At 39.8% G+C, this 12,361-nt stretch overlaps 1 long non-coding RNA gene across 1 annotated transcript; it reads left to right on the plus strand.

The window, feature by feature from the left end:
- The first annotated feature begins 290 nt into the window (after nucleotides 1-290).
- On the plus strand, nucleotides 291-4,363 carry LOC149269370 (uncharacterized). Its single transcript, XR_016269940.1, has 4 exons — nucleotides 291-554; nucleotides 2,303-2,532; nucleotides 3,317-3,491; nucleotides 3,665-4,363. It is a non-coding gene; the product is annotated as an uncharacterized LOC149269370 (long non-coding RNA).
- The last annotated feature ends 7,998 nt before the right edge of the window (nucleotides 4,364-12,361 follow it).

The following is a 12,361-nucleotide window of genomic DNA, read 5'->3' on the forward strand; positions in this document are numbered from 1 at the left end:
CACACACACTCACTCACACACACACACAGAGTCACTTTAGTTGTGTGTGCATTTTTGTGGTTTGCCGGTGGTCTCCCGAGTTATCCTACAATGCGGAGGCTGATTGCCTACGCACTGGGTCCAACATGCTGGAGGCTGATGGCTCAGACTCTGTTAGGAAAATGTAATACGTGCTAAGTTGTCTAAGAGCCACAGACAAGCGGAAGGCAGCTCATTTAATTGGCTGCCCAGACTTTGGCTGTGACCTTTTAGCTTGACTCCGATCAAGTAGCACACTCAACTGATATATATATATACATACATTTGTATGCTATGTATTTATAAACTAAATGGATGCCATCCAAACACTTTTTCTTTCTCAAAGTACAAACAATAAAAAAGGCTTAGCATGATTGCCTCATAAATTTCCGTTATATCCGTAATTGTCAATTGTGCGTGTCATAAAAATCCATTTGAAGAGCTAAAAGCAAAACGAATAAAATTTCATTTTACGATTTTTCAATTAAACAAATTATCCCAAAGCATTTGCCGTTCGAGTTTTTGCCTTTAAACTGGTAAGTGGCACGCGTTCAGTTCCGTTCAGTTCTATTGGCCTCATGCGGGCAGCAGTCTGCAGGCTCATCGAATTTTATTTTACAATCAACAAATTGTCCATTGTTAACGTGCGTTGATTTAAATAGTTTTTAAAATTTAATTGCATCGCATTGTCAAACAAAAATCGCCCACACCTCACACACACACACACACACAAACACACATATGGTTTGATCTACGGCTCTGTAACTATGTGAAAACCCAACGAAGTGCAACGAATCGCCGTTGCCTTCGACTGGGCATTCAACTATTTTTCTTAGAATTTCCGGTAGTTCCGCTGTTGACAAAAACACTGTGCGCTCAATTTTTCAAGTTGGCAGCGCCCCCACCCCCTTGGCTACTTGTCGACGACCTTTTGGCGACTCATTGGCTCCGGCTGGCTGACCTGACCCGATGCGATGCGATGCGATGCGACCTGACCTGACCAACCGGGCCCAGTAACAGCCGCAGCCGCAGCCACAGAGCGTCTCGTTTGTGTTTTTGCTGCTGCTGTTGTCGTGTCAACCAAAGTGTTATTAATGGCTTGTTTTTACTAAATTTATTGCTTGCTATTTATTAATTTATTGACTTTAAATGCAATTAGATAAGAAAAGTGCACTGCAGTGGCGCCCTGGTCAGGCGCTTTGGGCGCTTTTCAATTCGCCTGGGCTCAGTTCATTTTTCGTCTGATCGGACGCATATGACATATGTGGTAAATGCACTGCAGCTGCCCGATAACAGTAATTGCCATTTACTGTTTAAATAAATGTTAAGTCTGAATGCTGACCTGCCACAAATATATTTACTTCGTTTTTTTTGCAGTGTAATTAACATAAGAGCAGCCAGAGCTGCAATCACTTTCAAGGCGAACTCAAGCAGAATGTTGAAATGTGAACGGGCTGAGAGTTCTTTTATTTATTTTCAGATAAGTGCTAGGCTAAGGCATAGCTTGAGGAGTTTTTATTATTATTATACATACCAAAAATTTATGTGTCAAGTCTTCAATGTGTGCTTATGTAAATTAAAATGAATGAATAGCTAGAAAGTGAATTAATAGAAAGTTCAAACAATTATTCTTTTTTTTTTTTTATACATAATGAAATTCAATAGTTTTTTTTTTTTTTTCATAGTTTACTTTCTTTCTATTTGTTCTATTTACCTTACGATAAATTTTAAGCTAAAACTGAAATTTAAATTTTAGTTTTATTTAAGTGTTTTCTTACACTATACATGAGAGATAAATTACTAAATAATAAACGATATGTGCTCAGATAAATTGAAATGAATTTATAGTTAAAAGAGTTAATATATTTCTTCAATATATAGATATAGTGAAGTGATATATGTAGTTTTATTTTAGTAGGTTAATGAATATTTAGCTATTATTGTTTATATATCTATATATACATATTTTTAGTTAATAATCTCTTTCTGCCAATGACTAGCTTTACTTTTGCTCAACTTGACGCTTATGCTTTAGACAAATCTATCTGCAAGCACATCTAAAATTCTATTGAGAAAGGGGGTTAATGAATTCCTAGAGTTTCTATTAATTGCCAACCAGTTGATAGACTTTCTTCACTTTGTCTAGGTCTTTGTATACATTTCTAAGCATATCTCATCTATCTCATTGTTCTTCAGTTGCATGCCTTACATATTTGCTTAGCCCCATTTACAGTGCTTATATAATATGTACATATTAATTTGTTTGTTTTCGCCTGCCTTTCAGCCACTTATAGAGTCCAAAGAAAGACAAAAAAAAAATGAAATGTGTCACACACACATTTGAGGGGCCGTTCGGTTCGGCTCTGCCAATCAATAACAATTTAAAAGCTGTTGCGACAACATGTGCCAAGGCCCCAATAGCTCAGCTCTGTGCCACACAAAGCCACCTCCGATGAGAGGTCCACAGATTGCAGCAATTACGCAACATGCCATGCAACAACAACAACAATAACGGTAACTTTACTAAGAGAAGCGCCATATTGTGCCGGGTGGGGTCTGGGGGTTGGTCTACCCTAAAATTTTATGTCACATTTGCGTCACATGCCGAACAGCCAAAAAAAATGCCAAAGAAATAAGCTGCAAAAGCTACAAAAAGCAAAATCGAAACATATATAGAGATCTATATATACATACATAAACATATGTATGTATGTATGTATAGCAATGCGACAAAGTACGACAAAACACCATATAAAAGTTAAACAGTAATTTGACATAGACGACAACAGCATATGTGGGAGCTCCAAACAGTTGGGGCCCAGAGAGTCGAGGCCCTCTTGTGTTTTTAAAAATGGCTTACAAATTTGGTCTGACAAGTAAATATTTTGTAGATAAAGCGTTCAAGTGCGTGAGCGTGTCCCTCGACAAAGCGTAGGCGCGTGAGCTATTTAAAAACAGAAAAAAGCAAAAAAAAAAAAAAAAAGTGAAATAAACAAAATAAAGGTTGCCCAGAAATAAAGGCACCCAAATAGGTCATAAAGCAGGACATGTGCCGTTATTGGTCAAGCTCACCCCCCTTGGGTGCTGCTTTGAACTGTGGCATTGCCCGCTGTTTAAACATACATATACGAAGGCAAACAGGGGAAAATGTATTTCTGTGGTTTCAACTGCTGCTGACATTTTAGCTAAACAATTTCAATTTCAGCTGCGGTCTCTACTATATTTCTACAGATTTTTATATATATTTTTCTACCCATAATTATATAACTTTTTTATTTTATTTTTTGGCTCCCATCAGCCACATGGCGCAGTCATAAACATGTTCATCTTGTGTAAAACCACAAATCAAAATGTGCCACAGCTGTTGATGTCTCTATAGAGGCTCGATGGCATCTCGCCGTGGAAGTGGAACGGAAACTGGCTACTGTTGGCATTGACCTCAGGCTCAGCCTCAGCCTTAGCCCTAGTCACAGGTAAGCCAGGTAACCACCAGGCAGCAGGCAGCTCATTTGGAACTGCTAATTATAGCCGCAGGCTATCTGACTGGGAACTGACTGAAGATCACATGAATACCAAAAATTATGCATTACATGCAACCGTTTTTGACTTATTGCCTTCATTTTTCGTCCTTCCTTCTCTTTTTTAGGCTTTGGCCATTCTCGTAATTACGAAATTATAGGCTTACCCTTTTGGCTGACTGATTAGACTCATTTACAAATTTTCATCTGAGTGCATTTGGCTGCCGTTTTCCACTCTCAGACAGAGAGCGAGAGAGAGAGAGAGAGAGAGAGAGAGAGAGAGAGAGAGAGAGAGAGAGAGAGAGAGAGTCTCAGGCCGAGAGGGCCCGACCCGATGGCGCTTAATAGACAAATTAACTTTGGCTAACTCCGGCTGCAGCTGTCTCTGGCCCGGCCTAGCCTATACTTAGCCTCGATAACATCTTGTAAATATTATGTAATTTTTTATAAATTTCCCATAATTATAGTAGTGGCCATGTTGTTAGGCTATTTGATTTATAAGTACGCATAATTTGCTGCAGTTTGCGCTGCATTGGTGGTTGGTTTCTGGGAAATATTATTGAGTAGAGAAATCAATTTTAGTGGCAACGATAAATAAATACGGCAAATAAATAGTTAACGTCAGAGCTTTTGCTATCTATGCAATAACTAATAACTGAAAATTGATATCAATTAAGCAGCGCATAAAACGAATGCGGTTTAGTTTAACTAACGCCAATTCGTCCGTATTTAATCAACTAAATGCTACTAAAATAAAAAAAATAAATAAAAAAAATATATATAGCGAATACATAGCTGCAATTTGATCCGGTAATCAAATTAATTGAATCCCCCCCCCCCCCCCCCCACACTCTCCCTCTCTCTATCTCTCTCTCACTCGCTTTGTACAATTTAGTCAATACTTGAATTTTATTTGATAAAATTTGTTGCTGTTTCTGTATTTAAATACGCTCATGCTCGATTTTTAGTGTGCGCTGTAAAAAGAAGAGGAACTCGTCGAGGAAACGTTTTGAAATGCTTGCCATAGATAGATGGATTGAAACTGTGGGGGTATTCCCGTGCCCAAATGCACGATTTTAATGGAGTTGTTTAAGGTAACTGTAAGAGTTTTTATGTGTGTGGATGTGTTTCGTGTTTCAACAGAGCGAGCAACTTAAATCAATTTGAGTTGTGCACAGCCCGAGGATTTTATAACAACAACAATTTTAATGGCGTATTTTGAATGGCTTTTCATTTCCACGTCTGGCAATTTATCATGGGGCCCTTAACGAGCACGCCTCGAATGCGTTGACTATAAACAAACAATTAAAAAAGCGCAACGAAAACTAAAACTCAACACTTTCATTAAAGCCCATACAGATATACAGATACCAAATGCCAAATACAAAACTCAAACTCAATTGGGCAACAATAAAATATCTTTATTCTAGCCATGCCGCCCTCTCGGGCTGTCATAAGGCATTAGGCTGGGGTGCAGCAAGTCCATTCTTTGTTTGTCTGATCGAGAATAAACAAAGCTGAAGAAATACTGAATGTGACTTAAATGATAAAAATGTCAGAAAAGTGTCAAATGACGTCGGCGAGGGCGACGAATGATGATAAACAGCTCTGACTAAGCGGCTACCCCTTTACAGGGGGAGCTGCTATAGGAAGAAATAAAAATGATAATAATTAAACGCACGGGACACATTTGAATGCCACTTTATGCTCTTAACGAGTCTCCAAATGCAGCTCCCCTGGTCCATTCACTTCCGTCTGGCGATCGTATTGCAGTTCGTTTCCAGTTTTCATGTTTCTTCAGTCTTCTGCTGCTGCGTCTGCTGCAACGCCCCCTGCTTCCGTCGAGTCTGGGAGTCTGGGTGCCTCTGGTGATCTTGCCGCTTGATTTATGCGCCGCCTTTACTGAAATTTTGTATCTAAATGTGGCATTTAACTTATCAACAACAACAACAACTACAACAACAACAACAACGACAATCGGCAGCAGCAGCAACTTGTGGTCCGTCCATGGTCCGCGCTCTGCTGGCCATCTGCCGCCTGGCAGGGCGCGCGCCTTCTCCTGCTCCCATTGGTTGCCCTTCAGTTTTCAGCTCTTGGCTCATTTCTTTTGTGTGCGTTTCTTAAATCCCAGAAATATTTCGCGGCATGATTTAGTTGCATTTCACGCACATCGCACGCAACGTTCGTGTCTGACTGTGTGTGGAATGGAATATGGGAACTATGGGGGCTATGGCGGCTATGGGCAATGTGAATGCGAGTTATTTGCGTGTGCGTAGCTGGCATATCTTCGTATACAAATGCATGTTTGGGGTGGGGGGAAATGCTTTGGCCGAGCGAGGTAGGTGCGTCTCGTTGCCAATCCCCAGGCCTCGCAGATCCCGCTGTGTAAATGTTGTGCCATCATTTTTATATTCCGCGATATATTTACAGCATGAGACAGGGTCTCTCCATCAAAACAATCTGGGGCGCTGCCAATGGGGGCTCTGATCGTGTTGTAAATACGTTTGCAGAAACTTTTCAAATATTTCGTTGATTTGGCCGGTATTTAAATACATGAGTTAGCCAAGTTTAAAGCAGATTAGAAATGAATTATTGAATTTTACACATTGAAGATTAATATTTAGAAAATATGTTACTTCTAATTTATTCTAAGCAGAGGGAACGATTGGGTAATTGAAACTATTTATTGTAGTGGAAAGACTTTAAGAGACTATATAAGATTTTATTACTTGACATATATTTATTATATTTTTGTATGATCATGGATTAAAGAAAAATTTAATTAATTTATGCACACGTTTATTTTATTTTTTTTATATTTTTTTTTTACGACATAGATTAAATATTAAATAAATATATATTTTGTTTGCCAAAAACTATTGGAAGTGGTCTAATTTTCTGATTTCAATGTTCAGCACCTTTAATATAATTTAATGTTTCAAATATTGTACTAATTTTATTTCATATTTAATATATATATTTATTAATATTTTTTATCGTACATAAAAAAGAATTTAATTGTTTTTACATTAAATTTCACAATTAAATATAATTATATTTTTCTTATAAAAAATATTTAAAAAATTTTTTATTTTCTTACTAAAAAGTTTTTTACTTACTTATTTCATTTACAATTTTAACTATTTTTTTTTTTTTTTTTACATATATTTTCTAATTAATAAATATGAAGTATTTATTTGCTTCATAATTAAATATTTCAATATTGCTATTGACAATATAATAATTATTTTTTTTTTTTTCAAGCCAAGAATTGAACACCTACTAAATTCTTTTAAATTTTTCATGTTTATTATTATTTTACTGTATTTTTAATTTATTATTATTATTTTTAATTTAGCATTCTTTTTTCATATACCATTCAATATTCCTGTTAATTTTCTGTGCAGCGCATTAAAAATTTTGCAGCTTGCCAAAAGTTGATGATTCGCTTATTTTTTGGAGTTTCTTTTGGCTCCATGGGACGTTCTTTTCTTGCGTAAATGGAATACAAAAGCTTACCCGAAGCAGCAGCTGCCTGACAATCGACTCATTTCAGACCCAAAACCAATTCCTTTATGACGCGTCTTAAAGTGTTTTGTTTTTGTTTTTTTTTTTTTTTTTGTTTTTTGCTTACTTTATATTTAAATACACTGGAGGCTCTTAATTATATTGCTGTGTTAAATTTTCTGTTTCTTTTTTGTTTTTATGAGGGGCGGATTTTGGCTTTGTTGTTTTTCCTTTTTTTTTTTTGTTTTTTTTTTTTTTTTTTTATGTAAAGTAACACAAAAATCACCTGCGGCGTTTTGATGGGTTTCCGTTTGTGTTGCTCATTCGTGTTAGTTTTGTTTTGGTTTTCGGTTTTGGGGTTTGGTTTTGGCATGTGTTTCATCTTCATCAGGCAAACGGAAATTTAGTTTTCGCTAATGGACGCTAATGAAGCAGCTCGTGTCCGACTCGCTGTTGGATATCTTAAGAGCTTGCAAATTAGGAGCAGAGTGGAACAGAGCAGAGCTGAGCAGAGCAGAGCTGAGCAGGCTTTTAGTTGCCAGCTAATTAGCAACTTTTCTGCATTGTGTTGACCCCAGCTGCCTGGTTATCATAATTAACAAGCTCGCGCATTGTCCGACGCCCAATATAAAGTGCGCACAATTGGACACAGATTTCCGTCCACGAAATCCCACTTGGCCCGCCCATCGAGTTGCTTCCGTTGTTGTTCTTTTGGGGCCGTGCTGCTAGCAGAATATAGACCGGGCACTTGAGCCGCGTCAAGAGCGGACCACACACACACACATACATATAAATGTATATGTATACATAGCATAACAATTTCAACGCCGTCGCCTGACAGTTGAGTTGGACAGGCCCGGAAGAGGCGTCGCTGTCGAGTGGCTAAAAAAAAGGAGAAATATATATATTTTGCCGCTTCTGTTGCCTTTTTCATACAAATTGAATTCACAGCTATAATTCCAAGCATGCCCTAACTAAAATTCAATTATCACAGACCAAAGACAAGCTCTGCTATATATAGAGACTATATATATATTTAAATGGGAAACTTAAACAGGAGCTAAAAATACTTTTCATTTCTATAACTTGAAGTCTTTACAATTGATGGATGAGTTCGAACCTTGACTAAGGTCATATAAATCATAGATATCGCTGCACAGAGTCCAGGGTCTTTCAAAGGTATTCCATCTTCGTTGTACGAAAAAATAATCCTGAACTTGTACTTTTTCTCTCCCTCTCTCTCTGTCTCTCTCTCTCTCTCTCTCTCTATGTCTTTCTCCTCTGCTGCCATCGCCTTTGGGCGCGACATTTTTTGTCAGCAGGCCGCGACGCCTGCGTCACAATTCATGAGAAAAAGTGCAGTCCGGAGTTGGCGACGGCATCGAGAGTCTGGGGAACTCAAGTGGTGACAGCTCTGGTTTTGTTTAAGGCCTGCGGCTGATTATGGCCAGCACTTGCAGCCAGACACTTGGGACACGGGACGAGGCTACTGTTTGTTTAGACTCCTGGGTCCAGTCAAAAACTATGCCCCGATACCCGACGATGATTTCTGGATCTATGTAAAAAAGTTTTCACAGAAAAGAAGCAAAATGAAATCAACTCGAACTCGAACTCGAACTCGAGCTCATTGCGGTGCGTGTATCTGGTGTCACATTGTTTACATAGACAACTGTGTGCGGTTTGTTGTTGCACTTGAAGGGGATTTGTGAGATTAACGTGTTAAAAAATAAATATTTGGTCTAGTTAGTTTTGCTCTGGCAATTTGTTATTCAACTCTCGACAGCAGCAAAAACAAACAGAGACAAGCAGGAGCTGCAGCAGCAGCAGGAGGAGGAGCAGCAGTAGCAGCATCAGGAGTATCAACAACATGCACAGTTTTTCCATTTCTGCAGTGTTTCATCTTTGCAGTTTTCCAGCAGCTGCAGCAGCCCATCAACATCATCATCTCCAGCACATCCGCAACGTCGTCATCCTGGTCATGGTCATAGTATCTCATCTCAGCTCAGATTGAGCTTCTTCTACTGCTGCTGCTGCTGCCTCTTCTCCTTCTGCCAGTTGTTGTTGTTGTTGTTTGTTTGTTTGCTCTTTTTGAAATGTGCATAAATTCATTTTGGTAATGGGGTTTTCCTTGGCTTGGCTTGGCTTCGCTTGCTCCTCCAGTGGTGTGTGGGCGTGGGGCATCTCGGTTTAGGAGATTTGTAGCCGCTTGTTGCTTGTTGCTGTTGCTCTGCATTTAATAAGCAACAGCTGCCAGCGGCATCCGCTGAATGATGAGGTCCAGCTTTGCGTTGAAATTAATTTGAATTATAAATTGTATACAATTTTGTAATTCGCACTTGCAATGCAATTATAATTTGTATTTCGTGTAATTGCAGCAAATATATACACAATCTATTCTTTACTATAATATAAATATTTAGCTATAATTGTTGTTGAATTGTTTTATTGATTTTCTCCATAAATTTCCGCACTTTCCCCATAGAGTGGAATTTCCTCTTCAATCATTCGCTTCGGCTCATGGCTATATTTCGCCTCGGGCCTTTGCAAAATGCGCTGAGGTTTTATTTAATTGTGCATTGCGGTTCGGTCGATTTAAATGCATTTGCTCTAAGTCGTCTCAAATTTTCCCATGTCCATTAAATATATAAAGCAAAATTAGAGCAACAACCCTGCGAATACTTTTCAATGGATGACTAATTACGTCATGCTCAATTAGCTGTATTTGGGTCAGAGTTCGCTCAATGGGTGTGGTCCAAAGAAAGGTGTGTGTGTGTGTGCGTGTGTGTGTGTGCTGCCTGTTCAGTGGCTGCTGATCGATATAAAATTTATGTATAAATTTAAATGAAATTGAGAAATATAGGAGTAGCTGCTGCCTACGCAGTGTTTGCACAGGCACGGGGAAGGGTTAAGCTGAGCCTAGAGACAGAGTTACAACCCTCATTGGTGTTCAGCTGCCCATTGTTGTTGTTGTTGTTGCTGCTGTTATTGTTGTTGTAATCGTAGCTGTTGACATTTCGTAGCGTAAATTGGTATTTACATATGTCCCGTTGTCCTTTGACGCTGCTGCAGCGATCAATGTGCCGCCCGCCTGCATTACCAATTGGGGAACATTTTCTACATGTCCTTTGAGCTTTTACCGGCAGCCGGCAGACGTCCTTATGTCTGCGTGTGTGTGTGTGTGTTGTTTATTTGGTGATTGTCCTTTCTCGTGCTCGTCGCAATGCAGCTGTTTCATGCCCATTTAACACCTTCAATCCGCTTTGCTCCTGCCAGATAGATACATAGATACACTTAAATATATTCAAGCACATACAGACGACACACTTACACACATATAGCTGTGTACACGTGCTTATAGAAGTATATAGCTCTGCTCTGGAAAAATATTATCTGCCTGACATACTCGCTGTTTGTCCGCCTGGGCATGTTTGCGCGCTTCCCACGTCCTGTCTGTGCACTTCTATCTGTATCTTTCGAATGCACAAGGCAATTGGTTTATTTTCCAATACGGTAGCCGCTCAAATATGCCAATAGTAGAGGCAGACAGAGAGTGTGCTGAGTGGGTGGGGAGGGGGGGGGGGGGGGGGGAATGCTGAGGGGGAGCCGTGCCAGAGCAATGTAATTTGTGTAAACATTTGCCCAGTTTTCTCACTGATTTTTGGCTCTTGCTCGTTTCGCTCCTGCCGAATCTTTTTTATGATAAACAGTGTGAGAAATCGTTGGATGGATGCCTCGCCTCCTCGCTCCGCCCTCCATGTTCGTCGTAAATTTCGTATTTTGAATTTTCACTTTGCATTTCGATGCTCGTGTTCGTCTCTTGTGTAAACACATCACAGATTCTGTTTCTGTTTCTTTATCTGTTTCTATTGCTGTTGCTGCCTCAGATTGAAGCTCTCAATTCTGATTCCAATTCCAATTCATATGCCTGCAAATTTCTTCGACAACAGAATTTTGTACATAAATATTGGCGCATTATGGCTTCAATTCGAATGAACATTTCCCCGATATCTGGGTCAACCGTGTCTAATTTTGTACCAACTAGCTAGATATTCCGATTCCCCAATGGATTTGAGATGTTTAACAATTGCATTTGTTTAAATTGAGTCCTTGGGGCATGAGTTGGCTGCGCTCCATTGATTGAGATCTCAACTGTGCATTGTTTCTCATAGAGATCACGTCGGAGAACAGTAGCTCATTTAGTTGCATTCTCACCCAGCCAAATGATCCCAGTCGGATCCGCATCCTGCTGCATACGCTTGAGTGGCGACGTGACACAACACTTTGTTGGCCGGCCACGAAAACATAATCCAAAACAAAAATAGCAAGTAATGCTGTGGTCCGCTAGGAGCAGGATATTACCACCCACAGACTCAGACTGAGAAGCGGACCAACCGCATAGCTTGTGCTCGAAACAATTTTCCCATGGAAAACAAGCCAAAAATTTACTCATATTTTTCACAATTCCAGAGCTCGGCACAAATACATAGATCATTTTTAATAGGGGTTGCTCTCCCTGGGATGCTGCTAGTCGTGCGTGGCGCTCCCTCGCCCTCTGACTCCTGTGTCCTGCGTCCTGTGTAGTCGTTCCCCTCCTCGTTTTCCTTTCGCTTTCATGTTGTTTTTCATGTTTATGTGCATTTAGTTAATCAGTTACGGCTCTTTGATAGTTGGCTCGGGGGCGGTTTGGATTACAAAATTATAAAACACGTCACGCTTAATGAAACTTTATGGCGCCTACTTTAGAGCACAAGTGAGTGCGAGTGAGTGCGAGCGAGAATGCGATGGATAGGCTAGGCGCCTGCTCTTACCTGTTCGCAATTAAGCGGCAGGTGTAGCAGCTTGCACGTGAACATTTACGAGCCCACATATCATTCCTGCTCATAGTTGTTATTGTTATTTCAAGCGCGCTTGCTCTCTTGCTCTTTGCCGCCCCTCCCCTGCCGCTGCCCTCTGTGGAGTGGAAATCCGTTTGGTTTAACAACAGCTCCGGGCTCGATGCTCGATGCTCGATGCACGGTGTTCGGGACTAGGGAACAACACACAGACACACACACACACATACACACAGTCATGTAGCTACAGTTACATCCTATTGTATGGCAACGCCCCCTCTCTGGACTCCGGCACATACATCAAAATTAACTGAAATGTCAGCTGCAGCTACAACAACAACGACAACAACTACAATAACAACGACAACAACAACAAATAAGAGCAACAACTAACTATTTTCACTGGCCAACACTGAGTCGTTCGCATTGTTGTTTTTTATGTGTTTATAATTCATGCTCATTCATCTTACACATACTGCAACTGCC

This window comes from Drosophila arizonae, chromosome 4 (genome assembly GCF_054131065.1).
Source record: "Drosophila arizonae isolate 15081-1271.41 chromosome 4, UAZ_ARI_1.0, whole genome shotgun sequence".
Classification (NCBI taxonomy): Eukaryota; Metazoa; Arthropoda; class Insecta; order Diptera; family Drosophilidae; genus Drosophila; species Drosophila arizonae.